General features: G+C 34.9%; 1 protein-coding gene across 2 annotated transcripts in view; it reads left to right on the top strand.

Moving 5' to 3' along the window:
* Positions 1 to 200: 200 nt before the first annotated feature.
* The window catches only part of LOC118262279 (uncharacterized), a 174,919-nt gene continuing 164,116 nt past the window's right edge, over positions 201 to 11,003 (top strand). For both annotated transcript variants that reach the window (XM_050697420.1, XM_035574332.2), the window contains exon 1: positions 201 to 578. The gene's annotated coding sequence lies outside the window, so the exon portion shown is untranslated. The remainder of the gene's footprint in view (positions 579 to 11,003) is intronic.

Genomic DNA, 11,003 nt, shown 5'->3' with positions numbered 1-11,003 from the left:
AAAGAGGCATCTGTATCTAGATTCATTGGCTTTTTGAAACCAGTTAAAGGCTAACTTTGCAATAGTTTTATGCAACTAATTAAATGTACCCATATCATTAAATAAATCTACCTGTACATAAATTCTCTCACCTGTGCACTGCACGCATGATCTTTGACTGCGCGGCGCCGTTCGTCGCCGCCGACCAGCCACCGCCATTTTTGCCTCAGTCCAGTTATACCCGCGCCGAGTTAACACGTGTCAGTGTCGATTTTGCCGCCAAAAACGATCGTCAACAAAAATGAATCAGTTTTGTGTAAATATTTAAATAATCCTACGTCTCTAATTGTGTAATATCGTTGAAAATAAACTTTTTTGTGTGTGTAAATCAGTAAATATTTAGATTTGTTTGCTAAAAAGTAGTGTTGCAATTTTTATCTAAAACTTTTCGAATAGATTTGTTCGGTTTGCTGTTTTGTGATTTTAAAGTGTTGTAAACAGTGATTTTCTGGTATAGTTAGTGTCGAGTTGGATTCTAATTGGAGCCGTAGCGGTCCGGTGGTGATATTTCGCCGTTCCCAGGCGTACTTTGGCAACAGGTTAGTTGTGAACATTCAACCCGCATGATTTCGGACTCGGTTGCATGTAAACTGTTTATAAATAACGGGTGATTATACAACGACGTACCTAAATATTACTCTTTGTTATTACAATATCTCACATGACTGTAAAGTTTTATTGATATTACGATTTCTGGAAACTTACTTACTTTTACATTTCAATCGTAAAATTTACGTCGATTTGTGTTGATATGAAACCATCACAGTTTAAATCAAGAATCAGACAAAAATCACGGATGTTTACGAATAAAATTCAACTACATTAACACGTTTAATTAAGACTTATCTGTTTGATGAGTATTTGCAGCGTTATGAAGACGATTCTTGGCTCCTAAACATACCTACCTACTTCCCAAATGGCTCCTGATCCTGAGATCCATCCAGTAATAAGGACCTGAGAACATTGTCTGGTATTCATCATCCCTTTACCTTTCTCCCGTCATCTTAGTGCCATTGCTCTAAGTTAAAAATAAATACCTAGGTCTGCAGTAATTATGACACTTACAATATTTTTACAGTAGAATCAAATACTAAAGTACTTAAGCAAAATAGGTCTTGTAGATGATGATTTGATTGATGATTGATTTGTCGCATTGCATAATCATTTGTAGTGTAGATTTTAAATGTAATGTGTGTGGTTATGGGACTCGTATTTTATATCAGTCAGTAACTACATAGACGTAAAAGTATTGTTAAGAAAGTAATGTACCTTTTATAGCCTAACATTAATTAATTTCACAAGAAATCAAAATATTTTTGTCCCAAGTACAATAACCCTATCAAAGACACACTCATTAGTTCTATTATGTAGCAATTAAGTACCTACCAGTCATTACCATTAGTTTTTAGATCTTCTAAAGTACCTTAAATATCTCTGCCGTACTTAGAGTCATTTAATGATTACTTATACAATTGTTTTTGGAACAAAAACGTTACCTACGGAATAGTTTAAATAACCGTTGGATGTCTCTGAGTTCGACAGTTTAGATACTTAACAAAAAAACCCAGTTTTCTCAGAAAGAAGGTGAGAAGAAAGAGGATTAGGTATACGCGTGTATGATGACGGGATCCCTAGTCAAGATTAAAATTTGAATCTAGGAAGATGAAGAGACATCAAGGTTTTTCCTTTAGCCACGAATAAACTTTATAGCATATAGTTAGGTAAAGAAAGTACCCAAGAAAGTGGTCCGTCAACACGGACAGTACCTATTATCGAGTCACTAGGTAACTACTTCGATATCTAAATACAGATAACAGACCCATACTGTTAACACGTTCATGGTCTGTTGATGTGATGTGACTCAACAATAGTTACTGGTTCCTCATTATCATTAGCTTGTTGTGATAGTTAACTGTTGGGCTATGGGCTTCCTCTACAGAAAGGGGTTGAAGATCGCAGTTTAAAAGGTTCAGGGTTATCAGCGACTTGGTCTCTTGGTACGACACCCGCGCCTTGGGAAGGGTATGGATGGATGGTGATACAATGTCTTCAAATGTAGCAGCGCGACAATCGCTGCGTCGTGTCGCGGAATGCTGCTCATGAATATGAGCCTCTAGCATGGCTTGAAACTAGTCGAGTTCCTCGTCAAACAATTACTTGAGTAAGTCGATAACTTACGGTTGACAGACAATACTATACCTATTTGAATAAAAGCAAATTGACAACAACTTGATGTGCTCGAGTCTATTCTTGCATCTGTTGTAAAGTCGCCAACTTAGTACCTAACTAGGTACTCGTAGCTTATGGCACAAACTTGTTGCCTACTCGCAACCACAGTCTCAACTTACAAGTTCCAACCTACAGCATTATATTGTTCAGGAAAGTAATTTCAACATTTTCAATTAAAACCTTAGTAAGCTCTTGTGATTTCTATTATTTTGTGTGCTAACTATGTTCTTTGTTCCAAGGTTTTGTCGTGTTATTTATAGATTTGTATTGGTTAGACTGATCTAGATTTTAGAATGTTTTCCGTAGTGTTGAGAATTCCGCTATTGATTTTTATGACGTGTTGTTGTTCATTCACGTAGTATATCACACTTGTGAATTTTTCAAGCAAAATCTATTCTTGTTAGTAGAATCTCTATTTACGTTACTCATTTAAGGATATCAACAGGTACAAAGGGTTGCGGTTATCAAATTCCTCGGGTCGTAGAGTCCTGGCATGTCTTCCTATCGATAGTATCAAAATATCTCAAGGTTTATCCGTATTTACGATATTAATCATTACCCACAATTTAATTACTTGGTGCAACATTGTTATTCATTGCTTTGCTCGTTAGATCACAACGCGTCACCCGTGTCTTTTCTACACAGAACAAATATTCTGTGTACCCTGTCCAACGGACCGCCATGTTTGTTTATACCAGAGCTCTGTGATTTTAAAACTACCCACGACAAAGTAAAATCCCAGTGCGGGGGTGCCAGCTAAAAATTAAACAATTTTAATTAAATCCTTTGTTTCATATTTTTTCGGTGTCAAATGTAGGTGTTACATTTTTGGATGACAGAAAAACAAGCTTGTTTTGTTTTTTTGAAATTGGTTTGTGAAGTCGAAATAGTCGTGTAGTCACCTCGAAGATCCGTTATGTTAGGTATCACGTGTTGGTACTCATGCGTGTGACGAATCGAGGCTCTAAAAAGAATCTAACTATCAAAACGTGAGTTAGGCTTACCTACGTTGTTTAATTTTTACCTGGAGACGATTTTAGCCGCCAAAATTAAAAAAGAAGGACCTACCTATAGGTACCTACTTTGATGAATCAGAGAATCTTACTACCAAATACCAATTCGTAAACGATTTTACGAGTTTTTTTTTGTAATCTTTTTTTATTTGTTTGTATATTTTGATGGGTCGACGTTTGGTCACTATCTCATATGGTGGTAAGCGATGACAATGATAGTTTTCTTTCAACCTCTTCTAGACATGATACATGATAGATTTCTCTACTAATTTAATAAGTTGGTATCTTAATTTTAAATTATTAGCAATTAAGTAACTACTTTGTCTCCTACTTAAACTAGACACGAGTTATTGCTTTAATAATGATGAAAGTAGTCTGAATTTGCAAACTCTAAGATGTTTAAAGACTGGTAATTCGATTACGTCATTAATTGCATGGTTTACGGACATTAAACGATTGACTTTTGATCATGAAATAGTTCATTAACCTTTGCAATTAGGCATGAACCGAGAAGTGACAAAAGATGCAATCAGTTGCCATCCAGCTAGTTAAAAATGTCGACTTAAAATTGTTAGTTTTTTACCAAATAATACATTTCAGGTATTAGTTATGTCGTAATAGTTTTTTTTTTTGAGGGGGTATGATCATCCAGTGCCTTTTCTCGCCTTTGAGCGATGCAAGAGGGAGTGTCAGACTCTTACTGACTAAAAACCACCCCATTCCATTTCCATCCTGCTTTTGGAGCCAGAGCCCCGATTATCCTGCTAGGTTGTCCGTAGTTAGCTCCAGATGGCAATAGGCTAGTCCTGCCATTATCTGTCTTCCACTATTAACATCCGCACTCGATGAAAACAGTCAATAAAAATGCTTTATTTAGAACTAAGTCAGTTTGTTTACCTCACATGGACAAAAATAAAAGTTGACCTACCTAGCAGGCAAATTGTACCTATATCTTGTTTTATACTCGTGTTTAAATGTTTACAAAATCGTACATAGGTAGTTAGGTACCTATTTTGATTAATTGTGAACAGAGTTCAATGACCTGGATTATATTCTATTGAATTTGAAGTCATTGATCGCAGTTTTATTACGAGTTTTCCTGATAAGCATGTTAATTGTACCACTACTTATTTGTAAAACAAGAAAGGGGATTTTATACTAACTTGTTTGAAAGAGTTTCAGATACCAGTACCCTTAGTATGAGTTTGTTTTACGTAGAAAGTAATCGAAACGATAGCGTGTTCGGCACTCTGATTGGTTGATTTATTCGAACCGGCTAATCAGAGCGCTCTCGTTTTGTTTACTTTAAACGTAAAGCAAAATCGTACTAAGGGTACAGTATTTATTATAGGCAGATTTCTTTTTGCTGTTGCTTGAAATACGAAATAAAACCAAACCCCCAAGAAGATATTTAGGTATTTTCTAACGACTGGACAGTTAATACATCGAGCTTTATAACGGTTAAAATAATTAGAAAACTCATTACTCCAAGAAGTCAAAGGAAATATATAAAATCAATCAATACTCTCCCGCATAGTTACCTCATTTTCACCTGAATAGGTCCATCAGACTATCAAAGCATAAACGCATAGACACTAAACACTGTACAATCTTCAGTCAATTTTCTACTTTAATTACAAACCGATAAAGATCATTTGCTATTAGACAGATTGGGTGTAGCTTGATGTGCTTGTACTAATACCTTTACTATTCTAAATGATTGAGTGTTTAGTCACAATAGGCAATGAATACAATGATCTTGGACACAAGGAGACTGATTTGCCATGTATGTTACGCTATTGAGTGATTGAATGCTCCTAGATTTCAGCCTAGGTCTATTGTCTAGAAGCTAACTGTACTAAACTACTAACTATATGGTGATTAGTTATGCTACAATGATGTTACCGTTACGGTAGTGATGTTTCGGATGTGGATATGAATATAGAAATAACATTAAGTGTAACTATGATGAAATAGTGGTTCTACCTATAATAAATCCGGAGCTGCTGAGTCCCTAGCAGGTTTTCTGGGGATCTGGCTCGAAAATCAGGAGTAGGAAAGGGGTGGTCTTTAGTAGTGTTGCCCAGCAAGAGTCTTGCAAGTCTCGCATTTACCAAATATACAACTTTAATTTTTAATACGATTATGATTTAACTGTATTAACTGAAATTTAACTTGCAGATTTAACTACACAGTTATATTGTAAGGTGTGGCCGCTATTAAATAACCTCAAAATATAGTATACTAGCTACTCTGTTTCGTCATTGTAAGATCAAAAACACCTAACATATAAAAAATAGCATTAGGCTAATAGGTATTTATTTGTAAGACTAGCAAGACTCTTGCCGGGTAGTTATTACAGTTAAATCATAATCGTACAAAAAATAAAGTTGGCTAATTGGTAAATGCGAGACTTGCAAGACTCTTGCTGGGCAACACTAGTCTTTAGTCAGTTAGAGTATGACACTCTCTCTCGCCTCGCCCAACGTGGGAGAAGTCATTGGATGATTTTCCCTCCTCAAAAAGAAACCTAGTTATAATAAATATCTCACGTAATAATTCCGTTTTTAAATAGGTATATTAGCTTTTAGATACCTAGATTAAAGTAGGTAAAATATAAATAAGCAGTACATCTACGTAATTACAAATCTCATTAAGATAACCTCCGAATCTTTTATATCTGTCGATGTAGATTACAGTTTACGGATACATTTAACTATATCGGATATCCAATACATAATTTCGGGAGCTCTATAACATCACTGTACTTTAACATAATGTGAGATCCGTGTATTGAGATTGATCCTGTCTGTGTCAATATGTGTCACTGAATTACCTAATAATTAGACAAGTGCTTAGTAGATATATTGTTAATAATGGTGAACGTTAACAATAAGATAGCTATAGTTTCGTTAATTGTCTAATAATTGCTTTGCATAGATACACATAATGTGTTGATGTTATCAGCAATTAGGCTGCTATTTTTCTTTGTTCTTGAAGTAAAATATTTCAAGGATTTCTGTTGATGTTATAAATCAATACAAAGGAAGACATTAAAAATATGAAATTGTCACCAAGAAAACATTAAAATGTACATCTTCAGTGTGGGAGTGCCGAACGAATGGGCCGGCTCGACCAAAAAGCCAGCAACGCTCTTGTGACGCCTCTGGTGTTTTGGGTGTCCGTAGGCGGCGGTGATTGCTTAACATCAGGTGAACCGTTTGCTCGTTTACCGGTTACTAACTACCATAAAAAAACATAGTCACGTAGATCTGACTAGGTAAATAACTTTGTAAGAAATCGCGTAGCTTATGAAAACTTCAATATACTTAACGTCTCAATAACTACATACATATACGTTGACTTAAGAACTTCATAATATATTTTAAGACCTACAGCAACTCGTTTAACTACATACAGATATAATTTCTGAAAGTTAAACCTTAATGTCGAAGCAACAAAGTAATTCAGACTTCATTTAATTACCGCGCCTTTAAAACTATGAGCCTAATTATATATTTTACGATTATTGTTTAACTAGCTTACCTACTGCGGCTTTGTTTGCATTGAATTTTATAGATGTTTTAGATCCCAACCCGATCTTGTAGGAATATCGGGAAAGTAGCGTAGATGTTACCAAATCTCCGAAGTTTTCCAATGGCGAAAGATATTGAAATATATTCAAATTAGTCCATTAGTTTAGGATGCTGTTCAAAGCAAACAAATAAATTCTTCCTCTTATGCGTAGTTTCGGTTTTCGGAGAAGGGAGTACGGGTTCCCAACTCCCAACTATACATCGAACTATGCAAAATTCCAAGAAGATCGGTTGAGTAGTTAATTGAAACGTAAAGAGAAAGAGCTATCAAACATACAAACTTACTTTCATTTATAATATTACTAGCTACTTCAACGCGGTTTCACCCACTCTGCTCGGCTCCTTTTGATCATAGCGTGATGTTTATAGCCTATAACCTTCCTCGATAAATGGACTATAGAACTCAAAAAGTATTTTTTCAATCGCGCGAGTAGTTGCGGCGTTTAGAGCGTTCAAACAAACAAACTCTACAGCCATAGGATTTAGTGTATTACTATTAGATTAGATGAAGTAAATTAGTATATAAGCTTTTGTATAATACATTACAAGAGTTGTAAACGGTGCACGATGCGAAAAGGTCACCATTGTCACAGTCGCACAGAACACAGAGCAGAGACTATTAAAGAAACAATAACCTCGGATTATTTTAATACATATTTGACAAGAGCCTCTGTGAATAACAATTGAAGGCTCGTGTTGGACTTCATAGCTTTTGTTCTGAGCTCGTAACAATGGCGCTTGATGGTTTAGAAGTGTTTTCGTTAATTCCCTAAGGTATTATCGTCCATTGACTGTTTTAACGGTATAGGTAGAACACCTAAATTAAGGCTGGTAACGCACTTGTTACTAATTTCTTTAGTTTTGTAGGTTATCGATATTTTTGGGATGGAGTTAATCACTTATCGTATAAAAATAAGTTAATTCTTCTAGGTTTACTACCTAATATCATATCTCTCATTTAGGTATCTCATCTTCAACAAGTAAAGAAATGTACAAAACTAAGCTCAAAAATGCCTTTTAGATACTTATTTCGAGACTTAATAATAATAACAGTAATTGGAAGCATAAAGGACAGATGAAACTACTAACTAATTTCCAACTTCCTGGGGAAAAGTTAGCAGCGCGCGCTCAGGTAGGCTTTGGTTACCGAGCGATTAGATTTAGCTACTGTTTCACTATTAAGTTACACTGTTCTACTGATGTAGTATGAAAATAGAATTGCATTTTAATTATTATGTTATCGGCTTACTCATATAACTGTTTGACAAGGAACTCGACTAGTTTCAAGACATGCTAAAGGCTCATATTCATGAGCAGCATTCCGCATTCATTCATTCACCGAGCTGATACTGAACAACGCGACAGCATGGCTTGATACTAGTCGAGTTTTCGTCAAACTAACTGTTTGACGAAAACTCGTGAGTAAGCCGAGAACATATTAATTACAATGCAAGTCGTTTTATCGTTCGTAGTCGATAACATAATAATTAATTTAGAATGTCTCACGAAAGTTGTAATAAAATTAGGCATTTTAATTCGTCAAGGATATTTGGGTCACCCATGGTTATGCAGATGGATATTTTTAGATTTCGGTATAACAGTCATTCTCTATTATCGCAGTAGGTACAGCACTTTTCGCCAGTTTTTTTATAAGCACCCTAATACAAAGTAACGAGGGTCCGTTAGCAGTTTTTAAACCCGCATTACAATGTAAATTACCGAATAATTCTGAGTTTACTTGCAATTTTTAACTTAGGATGAATACAACTCTGCAAAATTGTATTGTGAGGATTTTGTAAAAGAAGATTACTAAAGCAAGTATTAGGGGAAATTACTTCCCTAAAATTCATTACAATACATTACATTACAAACTTTCCAACTGGTCAAATTCATTACTTTTATAGAAACGTCAAAACAATATTTTCTAGCAGACTTACCTATTTCTAGAATATTAACTAGAAAAAAATCGAAAATCAAGTAGGTACCTAGATCATTAAATCTATGAATAAAAGGTGATTATTTTTGAATATTTTATCGTATTGAAAAATCTAAATATTTTATTTTTGACTGAGGAAACTACCCAATTTAAGGTATCGATCGTGTCACAAGAATACCAAAGACTTATTACCAAAGTGAAATGGTTACGTTTACCAATCAATCACATTACGTAACCAGTAACAGAGCTCTTTATCGAAACAATACCAAGATTTTATTTCTTCAGACCTATTTGGTTTTTCTCCAGTAAATATGGCCAGCACGTATATTCTTGACAGATAAATTACTTTTGCATGTACCCTGTCAGATTATGTATGTATTAAGGCTGAATACGAACGTGCAAATGCAATCTGTCAACCAAAAAGTATCGTTTAAGGTTTGAAGTCACCACTTACTTGCGAGGTGCTCCAAAAATAAATATCGAAAGTGGGTCATTGTAAAACCAACGTGATATTGTCAAATGTAACAGTTACTCGATATAGTTAATAATTGGCAATAAATTATCGAGTTTCGTAATAATAAATGGGTATTTTAGTGTTCGCTTTTATAAAGGATAACTGAAACACTAGTTAACAACCTACTCAGCATTTTATTTCTTTTTAACATTAGATTTTTTAGCAACATTACGTTATCGTTTGTCCGTAAATGCAGGAAATAACACCATTTACATTCGTCCCAGCCAAATTACTTTTTTTCCTGTTGGGCGCAACTTTCCAACTTCGAATCTAAACTCATTAAGGATCTTCGTATTATTGCGTCACCTGATGAGTCTGACGTTAAGATGGGAGAATTAATGTGATTTTATTCATCTTAGAAAAATGTGTCAGTACAAAGGCCGCGGTTAACAGTATGCTTTGGTCGATTTTTTCCATCTTGTTATCTGTAGGGTGGTGATCTAAAACACCTACAACTACCAAAATTTCGGTTGCATCTTTTTAGTGACTCTTAACCTATGTCAAAAAGGAGGTACCTAGTCTATTTTTTTTAGACCTTTAAAAAAACATTTAGACAGATATGGATCAGGTAGACATTACTGGTGTTTAGAACCCGTGTTAGGTTCTGCATTTGGACAAGAAAAATCATAACTAATATTCTCTTCTAAAGGGACAACCAATTACCTATCATCTTATTATATTCTAAAACTAATATCACACCACAAAACCCATAATTACTATTATAATAACAGGATATCGTTCCCCTTTCTATCCAACATAAAGCAATTTCCTCCATTAAACTATACACGGTAGGATGCAGAATGTTCTGGAAATCTAATATTCATCCCATCTCCTTGGTATGTTACGGCAGAGATAATAACGTTACATAAACTATCATAATGTTGGTAGACGCGTGGCGGGTGGGCGAGTCTACCGTGTTGTGAGAATACAAGGGCCTGTAGACATAACTGGTAGCTTCCTGGAGACGTCTGGAGATTTTCCGGGATCGGTATATTGAGCAAGTTTTGATATGGACTAAGAATGAAGTCATTGGGGGTGGTCTATATTCAGGTTTTGTGGTTGATTATGATGATATAATACTTAAATATGAGAAGCTCTACTCCCGCACGTTTTCACCTACTCTGCTCGGCTCCGATTAGTCGTAACGTGATGTTTTATAGCATATAGTCTTCCTTGATAAATGAACTATCTAACACAAAAAGAATCGTTCAAATCGAGAAATTACAAATGGAGAATATACATCAAATCAAGGCAGTCTATTTTTGAAGTATATCTGATAAAAAATCACGTTTTACCTTGATGACAAAACCTTGTACATTGATTGCAGTCGATTTTAATATTGTAGAGAGATTGGGAAACATCATCAGTATTCAATTAATTTACTCAACAAATCAATTCACGTGTGACATTATATTATGTATATTTAGGTAAAAATATTTTATCTCTGTGTCAACATTCCAATTTTTCTACATCGCACCACTTTATATATTTACTTAGATTAGGTATTTTTAAATGCCTTATGCACTCCGAGTCGATCAAATATTATTTTCATGTAACTAAGGTTTTCAGTAATAGGACAAAGTTTGACTTGTTCTGGTGTTTGGCAATTGGTTTGCTCTTAATCAGAATACTAACACAATTGGTATAATTAAGACGGATGATCTTAGTGCATCTAG

Source organism: Spodoptera frugiperda, chromosome 12 (genome assembly GCF_023101765.2).
Source record: "Spodoptera frugiperda isolate SF20-4 chromosome 12, AGI-APGP_CSIRO_Sfru_2.0, whole genome shotgun sequence".
Taxonomy (NCBI): Eukaryota; Metazoa; Arthropoda; class Insecta; order Lepidoptera; family Noctuidae; genus Spodoptera; species Spodoptera frugiperda.
The sequence above is the reverse complement of the archived record's forward strand: the minus strand, read 5'-3'. Positions and strand labels throughout refer to the sequence as shown.